Genomic DNA, 10,000 nt, shown 5'->3' with positions numbered 1-10,000 from the left:
CTCTTAACTTGTCATTGCCTACATATTAGAGCACTGCAACCACAGATAATCCACCAATCAGTGATTATTACAATTTGTAAAAAGTTACCTCAATGGGCTACACTGCACAGCATGCCCAGGCACCAACACTACCACTGGCTACACAAACACAAACTCAGCACCTTCCACTCTGCTCCTGCCTGGTGGTTTCTTAAGGCAGTGTCCCTGCTACACAGGAGCACTGGCAGCAGTCAAGGATGAACACTACTCCCCAGCCTAAGAGTGACTGGCTGTAGGTGACTCAAGACACTGCCCCTCCCCTTCACCTGACCCCTCAAGGTGACCCCTGCCTGTCCCACATCTCCATTACCTTGCCATTAAAGCCATAAATAGGCAGACAGGTTCAAAATCCTCCTGTGTCTGACAAATTATGTCATCCTCATGACAACCTCCAGTAGACACGCTCATAAATCAATACTTCTCAAATACTTCTCATTGCTTTGTTGGGGGAACTTCCTGAGCGCCCGGGGAGCGCGGGAGTGTGTGTGGCTCACCGCCTTGTCATTTCACCAGCGGTCTGCCATGCAACCTTTAACGACCCAGTCAATAGAAATGCTACAGATAAGATAAATAAGTACACAAAATCAATCAATAATAACTCTACAAGGGTATTATCCTCTGTAACATGAACGTACACGCACACATATTCACTGCCAAGGTCTCTGTCAAGTTCTCAATTACGAACAATGCACTAACATTCAGTCACCGCTGCTACCAAACCTGCCGAGAACCTAGTGACCTACGTGACCTAACCTGCCACTACCACTTCATGACAACCTCGCCAGCCACAACACAGGGGTCACACGCCGCACAGATGGCCTCCACACTCACCCCGGCCTCCACAGTACACAGGTGACTCCCTCAACCGGTGGAAATTTGGCGAGGAAAGTAGAATCTAAATATAACTCTTGGCGCGAGTGTTCCCAGCGCTGCCCGCCGCCCAAGACCGCCCAGCACACGCCCCGACACTTCCACGCCCCCTGCCCTCACACTGTAGGCCTTACTGAAGCTACAGGAAAGTCTAGGATAATTAAGTGCATGTTCATTAACCTAAACTGAGTAAAACTTGCTCACCTCCTTCCCCACTGACTTCCCCGAGGACACTAAAGGTGACCTTGAGAGATGCTGCAGCTGTCTGCTGTGCGCACGACAGTTGCCTTATCTGCCTACCATCACAACTATATCTTCTTTTTTCCATAGTTAAAGCTACATGTTCGACCTTTTTCGCTGCAAATACATGGGACAAGGACTTTATTCTAATCAGTAGGTTGCTAAAAAATAGCGTTGCTAGATACGAAAGGTGATGGTTTAATTGCAAGTTTTTATGCGGGATGGAGTGTGTTGAGCGCCGCCCGATGATGCAATACTTGTCATCACTCCCAGCAACGGGACCATAGGGCAGACCGCCTCCCATTCACTCATCCATACACATTCATCATTCAACTCAGACACACAGGTGCATACCGGATGTGATTATGCAGATAGTAATACCTAGACACGTGCAACTTTAGGGTCACTGAGCAACATGGAATAGCTTAAAAAGAGAAAAAAAAAAAATAACTAGGTAAAAAAGGAGGAATGTAAAAAGTACGTACACACGGACAAAGGGAATGGCAGTAACAGTAATGACGTGAGTATCATCACGTCTTTCAGGTAAAAAATGCAGTTCACCGATACTTTCCCACCAACTCAGTGACTAACAGGTAGGAAATCCTGAAGAACCGGACGCACCCACACACATGCAAGAATGTACCCTCGCACGTTGTGAGGTGTGAATCGCTTCAATTATTAGTTCTCTTCCTCGCAGTCCATCGCTACAGTTCATATAGAAGTTTTTTTTTTTTCCAGCAAAGACTAGAAGGGCTGAAAGATTGAGTGAAAAAAATGCCCATGGTTAATAACTTTAAGACTTTCTTCATGGCTATTTTGAGACTATAGAAATAAGTGATCATGTTCTCATAGGTATTCTGTTCCACTGTTAATTCACGAGAATAATTACAACACTTCTGAATACACACGAATAACTACTAATTGATCCTGTTAAAGATAATCAAGATCAGAGAGAATGTGTTTGAAGAAGAGATGTAAGCACTGAAATAGACGACCATAGCAAATTGTTCTCCAGCGCAGAGGGAGGAGTCTCGCTACCATCAGAAGCTGTGGTGCGTAGGGATACTGGGGGAAATGCTATCACCATGCTGCAGAGGTTACACAGGAGGAGGAGGAGGAGGAGAAGGTAAAGTATTGCCTCACCACCCTCAGTTCCCAGGAACATATTCTTTTAGCACTTCAATATGTCTTTCTTATGTCAACTATTTTTAGCATATTCTTTGTTACAGAGCTTACAGGGATTTTCAAGGGCATTTTCATGATTCGAGTGACAGCTTAACATGGTCTATAAGAAGTAATGCTTTCAGAGATATTTTCATGAATCTGATGATAACTTTATGTGCGGACTTTGCACTATCAGAGGAAGGAGAAAACAAAAGCATGCGAGTATAATCCGACTAGTTAACCTATACGTGGCCTTTAGAAAATACGGAAGAACCAAGCGTTTCAAAATAGGGGCTCATGCGGGTATTTTGAAATCCTACACTGGCACCAAGGACTCACAGGCAGATATGAGAGGTGCTTGGCGTGGACTGTGTAACACCACTTGGCATTAGTAAGTGCCACTCACTTGCATAAAGGATCCACTGTTGAGAGAGAGAGAGAGAGAGAGAGAGAGAGAGAGAGAGAGAGAGAGAGAGAGAGAGAGAGAGAGAGAGAGAGAGACGCCCGTATCTTATCTGATATCGTGATATATAAATTTATTCACTAAACAAAAATATATATGACCTTACCTCTTTCCGGCAGAGAGAGAGAGAGAGAGAGAGAGAGAGAGAGAGAGAGAGAGAGAGAGAGAGAGAGAGGAGTCACTTCATTGCGACACTGCTCTTTAACCAGCCATAAGCCATCCTTCCTGACATTACCGTCCTCTTCAGTGTGTCAGTACGATAATTGACTGATGGTACGAGATTGGAAGACTAAACTTCAGTTGTACCCAAAGAACTGCATTGTCGAACACTTTCCAAATTGAACACATAATAACACTGGATTAACAAAAAAGCGTGGGCGTCTCTCTCTCTCTCTCTCTCTCTCTCTCTCTCTCTCTCTCTCTCTCTCTCTCTCTCCATGTTCTATAGAGAGAAGGTTACGGGTGTTTTCAAAGGTATTTTCAATGGTTTTGCATCGTGAGTGTGAAAATAGTCTAAGAAATACTGGACTATAATTCTTTGGCCTTTTCAAATCGTTATTATCACAGTACAGTTACAAAAATAATTAACTGGTCATTGATTGAATTAAACACAGTAGATGGGTTTTTTTCTACAACAGTGTGGTCACGTACCCCGAGTGTGTGTGTGTGTGTGTGTGTGTGTGTGTGTGTGTGTGTGTGTGTGTGTGTGTGTGTGTGTGTGTGTGTTTGTGTGTGTGTGTGTTATTAAATTTTTATTCACTTATATGGATGCTTTTTATTTGTCAGAATATTACACAGACACACACACACACACACACACACACACACACACACACACACACACACACACACACACACACACACACACACCCTAGTTTCATTCTAATTCATTTTATTTTTCATCTATTTATCTTTTCAATATATGTAACTACTGAAGACAAAACATTATAAATATACATAATAGAAATACAAATCTCTCTCTCTCTCTCTCTCTCTCTCTCTCTCTCTCTCTCTCTCTCTCTCTCTCTCTCTCTCTCTCTCTCTCTCTCTCTTTGTGCGTGCCATTACTGAAACCACAAAACATCAAAAGTAGCGGCAGGACATCTCAAGGTCAATTCCTTAAGGCGCGTTTCTGCTCGAGTCCTAGACGGTTTGCAACATTCATTTTATGCACGCTTGGGACCCGTGGCTCGAGGCGCTTTGTTCCCTCACATAGGCACTGCTTCCAAAGGGCCCATAGGTGAATAGGCGGGTTCTCACATGGGTGCTTTTCTTGTCAGGGATGCAGTACGAGTGTTCTTGTTGAGCTATCATCGAGTTATGAAAGTACACTGCAAGATCTTAGTAACTTTCAATAGAACTGACAGAAAGTAGGGAAAAGGAGGCAGAGGCAGAGAAGGAGAAGTAGAGATGAGGGAAGAGGGAAGAGCAGGAGGGGGAGAGAAGATAAGAGGAGGAAAAAAAGAGGGGATAAAAGAAAAAAAAAGTTTGTTGGTTGTTAAACTTTACAGCACAAGATTGAAATGATAGTGGTATTATTTCTACAATGTCACTTTTTTTCATTCCTATTATTCAAACGGATTCAAAGCAGCTGTGGATTGCGACTTTTATCTATTCGTATTTTCAGACACTATGGCTTTCTGGGGGGCGATGACTTAAGTGGGCACTTATTTTTGGGGGGACGAGAGGCAGAGAAGGAGGGTTAGTTTCCTTGGTTTAATGTTTTTTACTGCAATGACTGACACCCTTAATGCTGAAATATATTAGTGTAATGCATCATGTTATCTTTATTTATTGCACCAACGCTCTCTCCAGTCTTCTTGCTTGTGCGGTGGTGTGTTGGAGGCACCAGGAAACTTTCATGTATCTGCGTTACCTTTTTACTGCTGAGTGACTGGAGGTAGAGAGCACCCCGGAAATAATCTCAGAACCTCATGATCGTTTGACGCCTGAGGTCCTATGTTTCAAGTCTCCTGTCGGGGATTCAGGCCTTTCACGGCTATCAGATCTGTATAAAAACGTTTTGCTCTCTCACCATTATTCTTTTCAAAGGCCACGGAAATGACTAGCAGGATTGTCAAGAGTGTTTCTTTCTGTTGATTATGTAGAAATCTATCTCTAGAACAGTATAAACACTCCCCCACCCCCCAAAAAACCTGATGTAACTTCAACCAATGTCTTTGAAAGTAGTTTGGGTGAGGCGCAGAAACGTTTCAGCGTATGGTCCTTTATCACTCTCTTGGTCTTGGATGGATCTGTCTGGGGCAGTATTTTTATGACACAGCCGAGGAAAAGAACCCTTCCATTCCAAACGCCGTAGAGATGCGTCATAGCTACAGGCTGGCTGATAATGGAGAACATGCAACCACCAATGTACATATTTGTTAAGATAAGCAATATCGCAGTCTCTCTGATTGCAAGTGATTGTATAAATGTTTCCTGAATCAGTGCAATATTAGGCAACATTGTCAGGCTCGTGGGAAGGCCGTGACGTGACGTATGGGCCATGTGAAGGTAACACTCGGCAATGTTCTCAAACGCCAACACTATTTTCAGAGGCGACAGAGACAACCGGTAGTGTTCTCATAGAAGTTCTTCCCAGTGATGAGGCAGGCTGGCTCGTACTCTCCAACACTTCTGTGCTTCACCTCCACTATCTAAAAAGGCTCTATATTTTAAATTTACACGAGTTTATTTAGGGTGTTTTTACGGTTTTAGAGGCAGAGTAACAATATTTTTACAATATTAACTGGAGAAACAATCTTAAGAAACCCGCTAATCAACTCTATGGCCCTTGAAACTAATCGTGGTGAGAGACCAAAGCGTTTCTGAATACGGGCCAGAATCCCGCAGCGGTATGCACACTCAACAATACTCCCTCATTTCACTAATATTGATACATTTCCTTTCTTTTCTCTCTTTAGTTTCGATTGTCAGTATTTATCTCAGTGTGTTTCCTTCGTTATGACTTCCAATACTTTTTTTCTTCCTCTTTTACTTTTCATTTATGTTTTCAGTACAATTTATTTAAGTTCCATTCAATTTCATTCGATCAATACATTTCTTTTGTCTTCTTTCTTTAGTTAAATTAGTAGTTTTTTTTTTTTTTAGTTCATTTTCCTTAAGTAATGAAAGGAATTTAACGCATACAGAGGTCTATCGTTTCTTTTAATATCGACTTTACTTCCGCTCCTTCGTCAGTTCATGGTTTCAGTGCTTTCCTTGTTTCATTTTCCGTATATAAAGAAAGGAATTACAATTTACATGCACAGTGTTTCTTCATATTCCCTTCTTTATCACGCTTTAGTTCAGTGTCATTTACTTTTTCCTATAGTTCATGTCTTTATGTTGCTAACAACACTACACTCATTTCTTGTGAGCTATAGGCTACGTTTTATCCTTTTCTATGTTTATGTTGCCGGTTACTCCTCAGCTTGTTTTCCTTATGCAACGAACACACAACACTCCTTCACCTCCTACATTTCCTCCGGTCTTACCTTCACTCTGCGTTAACTACATTCCTCTCTCACGGGCCGGCACTGCATTACCTCAAAAAGTTCATTCAGATGCCTACAGTCACTTCCAAATGCTTCAAACGGTCACACACGGGCCCCACAGGAAGACTGGCAACGGGGTACCATCTGGTCATGTTCACCACTTGACTGATAGCCTCTCTCTCTCTCTCTATCTCCATTGACCTGTATACAACACTTTACTAGATTAAGAACATTATTCTGAAACATCTGTCCACATCTTGACTACTTTCAACAGGTTCTTGAAATGCCACGGGTTTTTAATGTTTTTCTAGCCATAAATTGTTCTAGTAACAGATTACCAAGATTTCTACACTTTTATCGGGAGAAACAGGCTTAAGAACCTGGTTAATCATCTCTGAGGCCTTTGAAGATTGCCACGGTGACAGAGCAGAGCGTTTCAGAACACAGGTTATTGGCAGTGTTGTCATCTCATGGTAAGTGTATAGAAATCACGCTCCTCTGTGGGCGCTCTCTCTCTCTCTCTCTCTCTCTCTCTCTTATCTACTCAGAAAACTATCTTTTCATAACATTTCCATATCAATCACTCACGTTTTTCATTCATATATAGGACCCTCCTGCAGGCGTTAATATTTGTTACAAGAAGCCAGTCAGGGTATTTATTGGGCCAGTCAGAGAGCGGTGTTTATGGGCGCTGGATGTCTTTACAAGATAATATGCTTTCCTACTTTTACCTTTTCCTTTCTCTTTCCTGACTCCGCCTTCTTCACTTACCTTCATTTTCTCTGTTTGTCCTGTCCCCACCGGTAATCTGTTAATCCCTTTTTCCCTTAGGCTACCTCCCAGCTGGTTTATGGCTTTCTTCCTGTTGTTTCTCCTGGTATTTGTGTGTTGTTTCTCTGGTTACTGATTCTGGAGAATGACCATTCGAAGAGAGGTGTTAATGGCTCTTCGTAGGTGCCCGGCCTCGGCTGATCTTTCTTTTCTCTTCTTTTCGCTTCTTTCTTTTCTCTTCATTCTTCGTTTCTTCATTCTTCTTTCCTTCATTGCTTGTCTTTGTGACAGACAAGATATGCAGTGGTGTGAGGGCACCACAACTATATTGATTTGTAGTAGTAGTAGTAGTAGTAGTAGTAGTAGTAGTAGTAGTAGTAGTAGTAGTAGTAGTAGTAGTAGTAGTAGCAGTAGTAGTAGCAGTAGCAGCAGCAGTAGTAGTAGTGGTAATAGTAGTAGTAGTAGTAGCAGCAGTAGTGCAGCAGTGGTGGTAGTAGTGCAGCAGTAGCAGTAGTGGTGCAGCAGTGGCAGTAGCAGCAGTGGTGGTGGTGGTGGTGGTGGTGGTGGCAATAGTAGCAGTGGTGGTAGTGGTGGTGGTGGTGGTGGTGGCAGTGGTGCAGTGGTGGTGGTGGTGCAGGTGGTGGTGGTGGCAGTGGTGGTGGTGAGTAGTAGTGTGGTGGTGTCACAGACAAGATGTGCAGTGGTGTGAGGGCACCACAACCATATTGATTTGTGGTGCAGTAGTAGTAGCAGTGGTAGTAGTAGCAGTAGCAGTAGTGTAGTAGTAGTAGTAGCAGTAGCAGTAGTAGTAGTAGTAGTGCAGTAGTAGTAGTAGTAATAGTAGTAGTAGTGGTAGTAATAGTAGTAGTAGTGGTAGTAAGAGTATAGTAATAGTAGTAGTAGTAGTAGTAGTAGTAGTAGTAGTAGTAGTAGTAGTAGTAGGAGTAAAACTAGAGGTGACAATGAGATATAGATAAACAACAACAACAACAATAATGACGACAACAACAACAACAACAAGAGTTGGTGGTACTTTGGTATATGCGATCTACACAGATAACGATATCTAATTCTAGTTTGGTATGCGATCTACATGTTTCATTTATCTATTATGGCTTAAGTAAAACATTCAACATATACATGTATTTGTAAAGGTAAAAGAAATACATCAACAGTTAATGAAACAAAGAAACAATGAAACGTACTAAGACGCAGAGCCAATACTTGAATTACGAATACTATTACATATTAAGACGCCAATGAAAAGGCTCTCTGTGTCACTTTCAATTAAAATGTGGGAATTTAAGATATCATAACACCATTTCACATTGATAACGAAAAGTATTTACTTCATCTCCTGAAATTATGCATATGTTAGAAAAATAATGAGCTTTGCTGGACTTTTAACATAGAACAAAAAGAGTCTTACGAACAAAGTCACTGAAAATTGTGGAATTTGAAAAATAATGGCCATATAATTTGTATTTCTCAAAGGTTCTTGTTTAAAAAATACGGTTTATTTTAGGGTAGTTTAAAGGTTCCATTGAAATATTAACATGATCTCTACCTTATCAATAACAAAAACACTCTTACGAATAAATTCTATCATCTCTGTGGACTTTGAAAAATAGTACCGTCTTTGTGGACTTTGAAAAATAGTGGCCATTTAAGATTATATTTTCAAAAGAATTTTTTCAATCAAAAGGGTTTTTAAGGTTAGCTTGATGGTTGAATTAACAGATTAACATTACATCTACTTTATCAACAGCTTAAAAACTCTTTAGGAGGCAGCCGACCAAAAATATATTTGTGGTAGTTAATGTTATTGTCTCTTGTTTATTGTCTCCAACTCTCAAGCTCTGCCCCGAGTATTCCTGATTGGCTGTTCAGACTTCTTGGGCGGGTCATTTACTTTTGAAATGTATTTCAGTATATACTGGGAGTAAGAATATGTGGAATCTTGACCTTATTATGAGAAAATAGTTTCTGAGGGAAAGTAACATACGCGAGGGATATCAGGTCACGGCCTCGCGGTGAGGAGACGGACAGGGTGACGGACGGGCAACATTGCATCACACGTGTGTCAGATGCCCACATCATAAGCGAAATATGAGAAATATGAAGAAATAAGAAATAAAGAAATATGGATGTATGATAGTTCGCCAGTATGCGGTGTGTAGCCGTATCCAGCCATAAAAAAAGATTAGGAAGGGCAGGAAGGTCAAAAGGAAACATTTAATGACCCAGGCCAGTTGACCCAGGGCAGCCCGGGCAGATATATATAGCCCAGGTCAGGTAAACATTATGTGGTGGTGTTGTCGTTCTTGGATGTTGTTGATACCACACATGGAGTTCACGTGAGCTTGTACTTGATTGGTGAATGGTACATTCTGAGTGGCGTGTTGTGTGGGTCAAGACACGCCCCCATAAGTTCCTGGAGGGAAATTGTAGAGGATTGGGGTAGAGAGAGAGGAAGCAGAGAGGACAACCGCGGCTCTAAGCGGGCCACCCTCGGCTGCATAGCTGAGGGCAGCGTTTTGTACTTCATATAACCAGTAAGTGGAACTATAAGTTGCAATGCAGTTTTTTGAGGTAAATTAGAATGGAGGAGAAATAACGATAGGAGATTTAGGTATTATTTTAGTATGTATTTATGTGTTTGTATTTTGGTTCATAATGACGTCGTTATATACTTGCGTTTTCATCTATGAATAAGGAAATTGTATACGGCTACCTACGTATGTGCATGTGTGTTGCTCTGACGAATAAGTTACATAACATATTTACTAGTGTGTAATTGTGTACGAAGTTAACGTGGTTCCATGTATGGGTACCAAGAGAAAGAGATTACTTGTGGGAAGTCACTTGTGTGGAAATATCAATATTTGTCATTATATTTCGGTGGTGTTACGTTGTCATTTTCGTGAACGGAGTCAGGTAACTATATGTGTATGGT

The 10,000-nt window shown here is 41.5% G+C and overlaps 1 protein-coding gene across 8 annotated transcripts in view; it reads right to left on the bottom strand.

Moving 5' to 3' along the window:
* Positions 1-6,292, bottom strand: part of LOC123504927 (ATP-dependent 6-phosphofructokinase-like) — a 50,043-nt gene extending 43,751 nt beyond the window's left edge. Inside the window, exon 1 of one of the 8 annotated variants that reach the window (XM_045255869.1) lies at positions 6,274-6,292. The gene's annotated coding sequence lies outside the window, so the exon portion shown is untranslated. The other 7 variants (XM_045255874.1, XM_045255872.1, XM_045255868.1 and 4 more) reach the window with 7 other exon arrangements.
* Positions 6,293-10,000: the final 3,708 nt, after the last annotated feature.

Source organism: Portunus trituberculatus, chromosome 17, assembly GCF_017591435.1.
Source record: "Portunus trituberculatus isolate SZX2019 chromosome 17, ASM1759143v1, whole genome shotgun sequence".
Lineage (NCBI taxonomy): Eukaryota > Metazoa > Arthropoda > Malacostraca > Decapoda > Portunidae > Portunus > Portunus trituberculatus.
This window is presented reverse-complemented; position numbering and strand designations above follow the sequence as displayed.